Source organism: Neofelis nebulosa, chromosome 10, assembly GCF_028018385.1.
Source record: "Neofelis nebulosa isolate mNeoNeb1 chromosome 10, mNeoNeb1.pri, whole genome shotgun sequence".
Lineage (NCBI taxonomy): Eukaryota > Metazoa > Chordata > Mammalia > Carnivora > Felidae > Neofelis > Neofelis nebulosa.
Window position 1 is genome coordinate 16998982 of NC_080791.1, and position 11986 is coordinate 17010967.

The 11986-nt window shown below is 53.4% G+C and overlaps 1 long non-coding RNA gene across 1 annotated transcript in view; it reads left to right on the top strand.

Moving 5' to 3' along the window:
• Nucleotides 1-11986, top strand: part of LOC131486932 (uncharacterized) — a 30476-nt gene that overhangs the window by 1963 nt on the left and 16527 nt on the right. The window contains exon 2 of the long non-coding RNA XR_009249520.1: nucleotides 4828-6107. This is a non-coding gene — a long non-coding RNA (uncharacterized LOC131486932). The remainder of the gene's footprint in view (nucleotides 1-4827; nucleotides 6108-11986) is intronic.

The following is an 11986-nucleotide window of genomic DNA, read 5'->3' on the forward strand; positions in this document are numbered from 1 at the left end:
AAGGCCTTACTCAAATAAGTATATTATAGCATGGAAGCTGGTCATGGCCAAAGACCGCCCCCTGAACACAGCCACCTAGAGGGAGGAGTGAGTGCTTCTCTCATTGTGGAGAACAGGGAAGGCTTCTGGAAGAGGTGTCCTTTGTTTGAGGCTCTGAAAGGTGGATCAGATTTGGACCAAGGGGGACCGAGGAGAGAACTTTGGTGGAGGGAACAGCTTGTACGAGCACATGGAGGTGGGAGAGGTTGGGACCCTGTGGGGGAACGACCAGCAGTTTGTTTGTTTGTTTGGGTTTTGTTTGTTTGTTTGTTTTTTTGTTGTTTTGCTTTTTATGTTTTTCTTTTCTTTTCTTTCTTTCTTTTTTTTTTTTTTTTTTTTTTTTTTTGCATTCTGGGGATGTGTAAGAGAAAGGGACAGAAAATTGCAGCCAGATTTCAAAAGGTCTGAAAGGGTCCTTCAGTGGCAGGAAGGAGCACAGGACCACGTGGTAGGAGGCTAGACTCTGGTCCCTCCTCTTAAGCTGGAAGCCCAGGAGTCATCCATTGCTGCTGCTTTGTCTTCAACCAGCATATTCTAATCCAAAAGCAAACACTGTTCATTCTACCTCCAGCATTATCTTAAGTCTAGTGACTTTGCCCCATTTCTACTGTTAGCACACTATCCACGTGCTCATCAGCAGTATAGACAGTGCACCCCGAGGGGAGGGAGTAAAATGGTCCAGCACATGGGACTCTGGAGTTAGACTGCCTGGATTTGAATCCTTGACCCCCTGCCCTGCCATGCAGTAGCTGTGTGCCCTTGGGCAAGTGACTTCACCTCTCTGGGCCCGGGTTCCTCCCCTGTAAAATGAGGGGGAAATACTAGCATCTACTTCCTGGACTTGTTGTGAGGATCAGATGGGTTGGACAACATGAAGTCCTTGGAACAGTGTCTGGGGTACATAAAGAACAGTGTGTGTTAGCCGTGAGTGTAACCGTAATCTCTCTCCCCACACCAGTTTGGCTCTTCTCTGCCCTGGTGCTAGAGGGATACGTGAATTGTTAAAACGTTGATTTTCAAGTGATTTGGAATCTACAGAAGAGTGGCAAAGGTGGAACAGAGTTTCCAGGTGTCCTTCATCCAGCTTCCTTTCATGTAGATACCTGATGTGCCCATGGTGTATTTGTTGAAACCAGGAAATTAGCATTGGCATAATACTATTAGCTACAGAATTTGTCTGGATTTCTCAGTTTTCTACTAATGTCTGCTCGGTGTGCCAGGCTCCAATCCACAATTCTACACTGCATTTAGTTTTTCTTTTTGTTTTTTAGGTTTATTTTGAGAGAGAGCAAGTGGGGGAGGGGCAGAGAGAGAGGGAGGGAGAGAGAGAGAGAGAGAGAGAGAGAGAATCCCAAGCCAGTTCCACACCATCAGGGCAGAGACCCACATGGGGCTTGAAACATGAGATCATGACCTGAGCCAAAGTCAGATGCTTAACCGACTGAGCCACCCAGGCGCCCCAATACTACATTGCATTTAGCAGTGGATTGTGTTCTAATGCAAATGAGCAGGACCCCATACGAGAGACCCCTTCCTTGGCCTGCCCTCCTCGGAGGCCTGTGTCAAATTCTCTTCAAGGCCTGTGGGGCTGCATGTTTCCTCCGCCCGGTCTTACCTAGCTCCAGGGCTTTGAGTAGGAGCCACTGGGCTTTCCTGAAGTTTCTTGAGGCCATCTAGTTCGCCTCCTTGGCCTTTACTCATCTGCACCGATGCTCTTCGTCTTCCTTTCGGCCAGCCACTTCTCTCTTATGGCTCAGTTTACATGTGTCGTTTCCCCAGAATGGTCCACTCTACCCTTTAGACCAGGCGAGTCCCCTTCTATATGTTCTCACAGCTCCCTCGCAAGCTTGTAACCCTTTAGCAAGTGTTTATAATACGTGATTCTTTCCCCACTGGGCTCTCAGCCCCTCCAGGGCAGACCTTGTGGGTCTCGTCTGCTCTATCCCTAGCATCTGGAATGTGCCTGCCACTTGGTCCGCACTCAGCGAAAACGTGTTGCTTGACTAACTCACACCCTGTGCCACTTGCAAGCAGTTGCTTCTCCTTTCTGGGCTTCAGTTGTCTTCTCTGCAGCCTGAGGAATAGCATTTGTTCAGTGGTTTTCCAATTGCGCTTTGAAAGCCCTACATTTTCCTGGGTTCCCCACTCCCTGCTTCAATTAGGAGCCATGTTTAAAGAGCACCTTGTTTTACGCTCTTTAAACATGGGGCTTTTTGAGGAAGTTTCTTCCTAATGGATTCTGCTGCTTAAAACGTTTGACCCCCCCCAACCCGACATATTATTGCATTATGTATTCTGTATCACATAGACGGTTGACTCTTGAACAACGCAGAGGTTAGGGGCACCAGCTTCCCGCACAGTTGCAAATCTGCATATGACTTTTGACTTCTCTCAAACTTAACTACTAACAGCCTACTGTTAATAAGGCTGTTAATAACAGCCTACTTATTAATAAGACCGGAAGGCTTATTAATAACATAAGCAGTCGGTTAACACATTTTGTATATTCTACGTATTATATACTGTATTCTTACGATAAAGTGAACTAGGGGAATGAGAGTGTTATTAAGAAAATATGGGGCGCCTGGGTGGCTCTGTCGGTTAAGCGTCAGTCGGTTGGCTCAGGTCACGATCTCACGGTTCGTGGGTTTGAGCCCCGCATTGGGATCTGTGCTGACAGCTCGGAGCCTGCAGCCTGCTTCGGATTCTGCGTCTCCCTCTCTCTCTGCCCCTCCCCTGCTCACACTGTCTCTCTCTCTCTCTCAAAAAGAAAAAAAGAAAAAGAAAAAAATCGTAAGGAAGAGGAAATACATTCGTAGCACTGGACTGTATTTATTGCAAAAAAAAAAAAAAAAAAAAAAAAGCCACGTGTAAGTGGACCCGTGTAGTTCAAACATGTATTTTTTCCAAGGGTTAACTGTAGTCGCATTATTTTAGAACTCCTTGATTTATTTTTTCTGCAGGCCGCAGTGAGCCATGGAAGGTCTCTGAGCAGAGAAGCACTTATTGGGGGCTGCCGGGACTGTGGTTCAGGAGATGAATCTGGCAACATCATGGGCACGATGGTCAGAGGCGGACTGGTCAGTGAGGGAGGAGGGAGTGTGGAGATAGGGTTGTCATGGAAGCCAAGCGAGGAGAGAATTTATTGGAGGAGGAGGTGGCCAGTAGTGTCTGGTGTTGCAGAAAGCAGGTAGGGATCAGAAGGGGGTCTTTGGAAACAGGGGCAGAAACACCAGTGGCCCGTTGGAGTCATGGTGATGGCAGAGTCGGGGCAGAAGCAAATAGAAAGTGAGCCAGCAGAGGCAGCAGGCATCCACCCCGCTCCTGAGAAGTTTGGTAGTGGTCGGAATGAGCGAAATGGCTCAGAAGCTCGGAGAGACTTGGCGCGACAGAGATCAGGGGGCTTATGTTCCCCTCTTTGCTGGGAAATCAGAAGCTACTCTGAGCCACTTGCAGGCAGTGAGAAAAGAGCTAGTGAACAGTGAGACCTGGGAAACAGGTGTAAGGTGTGGAAAAGGGTGCACTTCATGGAGCGGGCCCTGGACGAAGCACGGGTGGTGGCACCTGGGTGGAGGAGGGATCAGCCTTAGAAAAGAAGGGACTTCTCTTCTTCTGAGCCTGGAGGGAATGTGAGGAGGGCAGTGAAGACGGAGGTTTTGGGGTGGCGATCGGGGAAATGAATGATAAGGTCGTTGCAGTGAGGTAGGAGATGGAGTTACCTGCCCAGAGACGAGAGAGGTGGCTTCAGACCTCACAAAGGAGAAGGGCCAGAGGAGGGGGAAGGGAGGTGTGGTTAGCGATCTTCCAAAACCCAAAGGGAAAAGGAACAAGCGTGGTCTGCGTGCCTTCCTAGAGAAGAATCAGGACCAGTGGGCGTATGTGGGGGGGGGGGGGGGGAGTAGATTTTGGTTTCGTCTGGGAAGACTGTTTAGGGAACTGAAAATGGAATAAATTCCCTGTCTCTTTTCCCACTCAGGCCTCAGGTCCGTGTACCGGCATTGCTTGCTGTGTACGGGATCCTTGTCCCGGGGTGGAGAGTGGCCCATATGAATTCCATGTTCTCTCCTGGCTCTGAGACTGATGGCCGCAGGAATAACACTCAAAGGACAGGCACATGAATTCACCTGTCTCACCAACCCCGTGTCTGGGGCCAGTGATCACACAGAGATCAGCTCCGAGGAAGGTGCCATCACCAGGAAACTGTCCCAAGGTCCAGCCCCCCCCCCCCCCCCCCCCCCGCCTCTCAACTTCCACAGGCTCTTTCATAGAGGCAGCTGTTGGGCTTGGAAAAGACCCAAAGTCAACACAATAAGGACTTCCCCTCCCGGCCATATTCCAGGCCCCTCTGTGTCGTTTAGTAATTGGCTAATAAAGCTCACTTTGATGTGCGGGGAGCCCTCTTAAGAAGTCCCCAAGATTCCCCAATACCCCAAAATCTGTTGACAGAAGATAAGCTTGAACATATATTAGAATGGTGTGCCGAATGGGGGTCACCCTTTCCTGTGACCCTGGTCCCGGGTCTAGGGTCAATGGAGGCTGAGGGCAAGGGGAGAGGAGAGGAGGAGGGGAACCCCATAGAGGAAGTATGGCTAAGCCCTAGCCAGCCCCAGAGAGGACCCACTGGTGTGGGTGCCCCCTTCCCTAACCTGACAGGCCAACCTCACCCCAGGCAGTGGGAAACCACAGCACCTAATTACTGTTATCACCACCTTGGTAGCTGTGGTGATTATGATGGTGCCTGTGTATCCCACAGTGCTTAGAGACGTTTAATTATTGTTATTCTTACAGAGATCATTGCAGAGCCTCCCTATCGCCACGGCTGCCATTGCTCTTGGGGACGACGGATCAGCTGAACACAGCTCTACCCCAGGTACAATGACGACCAGGTCAGAGCGGTACCAAGATGGCTAACAGCCAGCCAGCCTCTCCCTTGTGGGCCATGCTGTCCCAGGGATCTCCATGCCTTTGGGAGCGAGAGCTCTGAGCAATGATAGAAGGCCCCAGTTGCACCTCGAACCACCCAATTCTCCAGAAGGAAAGGGCCCAGAAGGCAAATCGGTCTACACCCTGGCTCTGGTTAGAAGGCCCTCAGTGCATTCCTGTGAATCACCATGTCCAAAGTCCTAGGGGATTCTATTTATTTTGAGAGAGAAAGAGAGAGAGACAGAGAGAGAGAAAGAGAGAGAGAGAGAGACCCCAAAGGATTCTAGATGTGAGTGGAGGCACCATTTCTGATTTGGGAATACCTAAAACTCAACAGTGGTACCAAGAAGAAGCTTCTGCTGAGGACCTGCATGGGCCAGGGAGCTTCGACCAAGACACAGGAAGGGGCTGAGAAGGTTTCCACCTGCAGCATATGTGATGGGGAAGGCCAGAGGGAGGAGAGCGAGGACGAAGACCCTCGGCCTCCCACCCACACTCCCTTTTCTTTGCTGGTGCCTTCAGATTGGGGGCGGGTGGGGGTTGTGGTCAGGATAATGATCAGGATGTACTACTTGTCTAGAGGAACCAGATTATTTTATTTTTTATTTTTTATTTTTTTGAGAGCCATGTGGAAGTCAAGAAGTGGGCTTGATCTTAAGGGCGGAACAGAGATCCTGGGTCAACCCAAGCCTTGTAGAGAAAGCGCGTAGTGGACATTCGCCCTGGGAGCCGGGGGATGAGGCTGTTTGTTCTTCTCTGGAGCACTGTGGAGTGTGGCTCTTGACCTCTTTGGGCCTCAGACCTCTTCAGGATCCGGCAGAAGCTGTCTCCCTCTGCCCTGCCGGCCGCACACATGCACAGGACAGCATTTACGTGGCAGCCCCTCAGAAGCCCAGCTGGGCCCTGCGTTAGGAAGGAGTCCTTCAGGAAGGGGACAGCCCTGAGCCCAGGCTCCCTGGTATCTGGGCTAATGAGGGATATTAATGACACGGAGGGTCCAGAATGAGGAAAATCGAAACCAGATTTCTATCGCGTGAGCTAAAAAGAAGCACAACACACGTCCCGCGTTGCAATTTTGTAAAAAAGATAACACCGGTAAAGAGAGAACGGTGAAGGCCATGTGGACAAATGAAAACAATCTGCAGGTAAAGTGGTGTTTTTTTTTTTATTTTAAAATTTACTTTAACGTCATTATAAAGTTATTTTATGCTAGATTTACTTTTTTTTTTCCTTCTGTATCAGGTACAGTGCTTTTCCTCCAGAAATGAGGTTCTGAATTATATTTGATTTAGGTTAATATTAATGCCCTGTATTCCTTGAGTACATGCTTCTGGGCACAGCTCCTCCAGGAGCGTGTCAAGTGGCCTGGATGTGACATCCGAAGGGAAGACAATGCCCACGCGAAGTCACTGAACTTGGAGGAGGCCTGGGAGGCAGCTGAGCAGGGAGGGGTGTGTGTACGATTCAGAGTCAGGAGTCCCAGGTTTGCGTCCTGGATCTGCCACTTGAGGACCGTGGACAAGAAGGGGGACGAACTGTCCCAGTTTTCCCGGGACCGAAGGGGTTTCCCAGGACATGGGGCTCTCAGTGCTACCACGGGGAAAGTTCTGGGCAAACCGGGGGATGGTCATCCTGTTCACGAGCCCTTTACCTCTCTGCGTCTCAGTTTGCTCATTCGTAAGATCGTGTCGTTGACTTCCATTTGTAGAAGTCGGGGATGGGGATTATTGCCGTTAAGATGGGATGAAGGAGAGGGACTGGGGAGAGGGGGCAGTTCTCCTCAGCCCGGAGATCTGAGACACCCAAAGCCGTACAGATGCACGCTGTGATGTAACGTGGAGAACTCAAGGGAGCCACTCTCTCACCAAAGGCTTTAGCAGCGATTCGTTAACAAGTGTTTATGGACCACCTATGACCGGGTACCACGCTAAGTGTTGGAATAAAGCCATGAACCACTAAGGCATGCTCTGCCCCTTCCCGGGGCCCGAGTCAATGGGAGAAGAGAGGACGACTAAGGAAGCGGGATACTAGGGGAATCTAGGGGCCTACAGGAATGTTGGGGGCGTGGGGACTCCTCCCTAATCCGGGGGGTCAGAAAGGATGAGGGAAGCATTCCTGTGGAGGTGAGCGGAACCTCGTGGGAGCCAGGACTGGCCAGCCAGGGATGTTGCATGGAGAAATCAGACAGGGGAAAGGCAGTGAAAGGACCCACGGGTCCAAGCGCATCTTAGGACCGCGAGTAGTCCAGTCTGCCTGGTGCGGTGCAAGGAGGGGTGGGGGGAGAAGGGGCTGGGAGGTATGTGCCAGGTGTGGGCCTTGTGCTCTGCCTGAGGGAGTTTGGACTTAATCCCGAGAGCAGCGATGAGCCACGGTGGGGGTGCAGCAGAGCAAGGAAGTTTCACTCCTGGCCACTGGGCAGCCACGACCGGTATTATGCTAAGGTGGTAGTCTCGGGCCGGGCCCTGGGTTCAGCTTGTTAGAGCCAGGTCGTCTGGACCTAAAGGTGCCAGCTCTGTCTGTCCTGCTCCCAGGGCCCCTGAGCCCGACCCATCTGCTGAGCACTCCTGCGGCTCCAAGTCTGATGTCGTCAATCTGTGCAGTTCCCCGGCAGGGGCCCTGCTGCCTGGCACAGAGCGTGGCTCCAGAGAGCAGAGTGGCGCCCCCCTCCCAAGCATGCTGCTGTCACCACAATGTGTGTGTGGGCTTGATGGCTGCGTGGCAGCGAGCTCAGGGCAAGCAGGGGGCTCACGTAGCCCAGGCAGCTGATAAATAACGAACAATTACACCAATCCGTCCGGGAACAGGGAGGTGGGTGTGCACCCGTGTGCACGCGCATGCAGACACGTGCATGCGCACATACGCTCAGATTCACTGACATTTAGGCCCACACCATCACTGACCCCCGGGCAAGCACACGGAGGGATTCCCGCTGCCGGTATGACACGAATAGTCACACGTTCCACTGCATTCCTCCAACACTGACACGCGTATGTTGCAAATGCTCTGCACACCTATGCGGACGCACACCCCTGTATCAAGTGTTTAGCACAATGCCCGGCACTCAAGATTATTATATTATTACGTATCAACGTGGTATTCTATGAAGATACTGGAATGTGTGCACATGTCCCCATATTCTCATAGACACCCATACATTGCCCCATACATTCCTGTATTTTTAAAAAAATGTTCTTGAAGTTTGTTTATTTAATTGAGACAGAGACAGAGCATGGTGAGCAGGGGAGGGGTGAGAGAGAATCCCAAGCAGGCAGATGCGGGGCTCGAACCCACAAACCGCAAAAATCATGACCTGAGCCGCAACCAAGAGTTAGACGCTTAGCCGACTGAGCCACCCAGGCGTCCCTGCCCCATACACTCCTGTAAATGCAGGTGCAGGGGCGCCTGGGTGGCTCAGTCGGTTAAGCGTCCCACTTCGGCTCAGGTCATGATCTCGCGGTTCGTGAGTTGGAGCCCCTGCATCTGGCTCTGTGTTGACAGCTCAGAGCCTAGGGCCCCTTCAGATTCTGTGTCTCCCTCTCTCTCTGCCCCGCTCCCACTCATGCTCTGTCTCTCTCCTTCAAAAATAAATAAACATTAAAAAAAAAAAAAAGGCAGGTGCAAACACTAGAACTCCATCCTTCCACAACACAGGTACATACACTCCCGTGTGCAAAAACGGGCTTTACTCTCAAAGATGTACAGGTTGCTATCATTTGCTCTCCCAGCCGCACCTACACAAAATCACAACAGCAATAATAATAATAATAGCAAAACCGGCTTGGGTGATTGCTTTATATTTTTCAAAGGGTTTTCAAGCCTATAATCTCATTTGATTCTCACAGTGGCCTGGTGAGGCGGGTGGGTGGAGCAGGCTTTATTACCCCAGGTTTATGGTTGAAGAAGCAGAAGCCAGGAGAGGTGAAATACACCATCTGGGAGGCGGCCTGGAACCCAGATCTGACTTCTCCGCAGCGAGCTTCCACCGGGGGGGGGGGGGGGGGGGGGGTGGGGGGGGGTGGGGCCAGGCCTGTTTGACAACTTCCAGCTCGCACTGTGGAAAGCAGCAAGTGGGGCACTGGCTTGCTGCTGGATTCTGGATTCCTGGTCAAAACATTTCCCCGAGTCAACCCTGGCTGAGAAGTGGGAATTGGAGGCTGATAAAGGGAAACCGCCATCATTAGGAATCCCATAAAGTCTCATTTACAACTCCAGTCAGATGAAAGGAGCAATTGACTGCGTTGGAGGGAAAAGCAAATACCCAGCTCTTTGAGGACGGTGGCCTCAGACAGCTGATCCTGGGGAGGGCACGGAGGTCCTGGGCTGGGCGGAGCCCGTCCCATCTGGGCGCTCCCCTACTCTGTGCACTTCCTCTCCCCTCTGTCTGGGCTGGCCTCGGGGGTCCTTGAGCTCTGGTTCTTGGAGAAGGGGACAAAAGGGACAATAACAGGTCTCTCCCTCCCCCAGAGCCCCTCTCCCCCACGCCACAGCAGAAGCCTCCCTCTTTTGCTCAGTCCTGAGCCTTCAGGGCATCCAGCACCATGCCTTCTATTGGCTGGAGCAGAAATGCGGAACAGCTGCCAGTCCCCTTACACCTGGCCTGCCACAGCCCCGGGGGCCAGACCCTTAGGCTTGAGATCCAAGGACTCGGAAAGGTGACAAAGACAGTTTTCTTCAAAGGCCTGGGCTCTGTGGGGAGGTGGCCTGATGGTAAAAGGACAGCCAGTGTGATCATCCCTTCTTTGCTTCTCCGGCTGCTGCTTCACTCTGGTTTCATCATCACTGGTGCCTCAGTTTCTGCATCTGCAAAATGGGGATATTAAGACCACCCTTACACTGCTGTGGTGAGGGCCAGATGAGATGAGGTGTATAAAGCCCCCTGCACAGTGCCTGGTGCGCCGCTGGGCTCCATGGTGTCAGTCTCCCGGGGGAGGGCCTCCGCGGCCAGGACTGGAGGGGTGGTGTGGCAAGAGGCGCTCCCCCAGCCTCCTGGGTGTGCCGGCTCTGGCTGGGAGGGAGGGAGGGGCAGGGAGGGGACATCTGTTTGACACTCTTGTCAGCATCCGTTACCTGGTGTGTATTTTCCCAGGAGCTGATTACATTACAGCATGTGTTGATAAACATTGGGAGTCGGAGCGGAGTGGAAACTGAGCGGAATGTTAAGCGGGTGGAGGTTTGGTCAGGAGATGCTGAGAAAGGGCTGGCTGTGAAGAATGGGAGGTGGTGATGGGGGGTGGGGGCGGCAATCTGGTGACTTTTTAGCCCGCCCTGCCCCTTTCTCGTTCTCTCGCTCCCCTTCTGTGTTCCCTGCCTCGGCTTCCAGCAGGGCATCCAGACAGGGTCCCAGAGGCAGTGCTTTATAGTAGAGGAGGTGTGGGATTTGGACCCAGGCAGTTGTGGGTTCGAAGCCCAGCTCTGCCACAGGCTGGCTCTTGGCACCTCGGGCTAGTCCCTTAACTTCCCCAAGCTCAATCTCTTCCTCTGTAAAGTGGGCTTAACCTACACTCCACAGCGTGAAGATTGAGAAGTGAGGACAAGAGATACCCCAGCCCTGAGTTTGCTTCGGATGTCAGGCAACTTTTTCTTAAGTCTACTTTGGACAGGGGGAAGGGGGGCCTGTGTCTTCCATAGGACAGCTTCCCCACCTCTGACCCTGGTTAGGACTGGTCAGGTGACCCGGGGTGACTGGAACATTCCACCCTAAATCTTTATATACCTGTGTACTTAACAACAGCTGCAGTTAGTTAATTATTTGTTTAGTTATCTCCCTGATGTCTTTCTCCCTCACTGGTCCACAAACTCTCTGAGGGCAGGATGGTCCCCTGGTCACAAGTGAATGCTCAGAGCCTCGGTGGGTGCCTGGCACCAGAAGGAATGGGCGACTCTCATCCGTCCCATTGGTTTGTAGCAGAATGTCAAGGTAACCCTCTCAGAGGTCTGTGGTGCCTTATTCTGTGGTTGTTTCTAGACTGAAAGCGCCGGCTGTACTTCTCACTTGGCCTTTGTAATAACTTTTCCCGTGGGTATCTCTTGTCGCTGAGGCTGTGTGAGCTTCCCCAGGACTGGGGTGTTTTTTAAGATTCAAGAGGACAGGCAACTGAGTGCGGCAGAAATCCCACAGACACGTCTCAACGGAGGAAGAATGCTGCTCCTATCCCCCTCCCCCACCCCTGCGGGTCCCTGCCTCGACACCTGCCACTCCAGCCCACTTCCAGGTGCCCCACGCCGCCTGGCGCCTCCGAGGCTGCTGGGGCTGCCTCCCGACGCGGGTCGGAGGAGCACGACTGCCCAGCGCCACCTAGCGGGCGCGGGGCCGGGGGAGAGCGCGTCCGGGTCTTCCCAGGCCTGCGGGAGAGCGACCGCCCCCCCAGCGCAGAGTAGGGAGGCCAGGGCCACCGCCCCACTAGACCCCTTTCTCGACGTCCAGAGAATGCAGGCCCTCCGGGAAGCGCGCTCGTCCCAGGTTCCGGGGAGCCCTGGCCCCGACGGCAGCAGTTGGGGTCCTGCGCGTCCTGCCGTCCTCAGGACGGCCTTCCACCCCTCCCCCCGCACTTCGCGTCGTCGTTCCCGTCTTTCCGCAGCCACAAAGAGGCCATTGATTGGGAAGAGTAGCCGGGTTGGTGGTAGAAAAGCTGGAGGGGACGCGCGCGCGGACACACACACACACACACACACACACACACACACACACACGCCCTGCCTCCTGCAGCGCCCAGCACTCTTGCTGGGGGCGGGGGTGGGGGCCGCGGCGGCGGCACGGGGCTGGACGACAGGGCCTGGGGAGAGCTCTGCGCCTCGCCCACTTCTTCTCTGCCCTCTGCGGTCTTCCCCCCCCCCCCCCCCCCCCCCCCCCCCCCCCCGTCGCGCCTCATTTCTGCACCCACGATCCACCTCTGGACGAATCCGCAGCGAATGGTTCATCCCCAGAGGCTGGCCTAGCTCCCCATCCTCCCCATCGCCCCCCAGGTGTGGTCTCCTCTCCCAGCAAAGATGTTCAGGGCACTTAGGGGCCCTTTTTAATACCAGG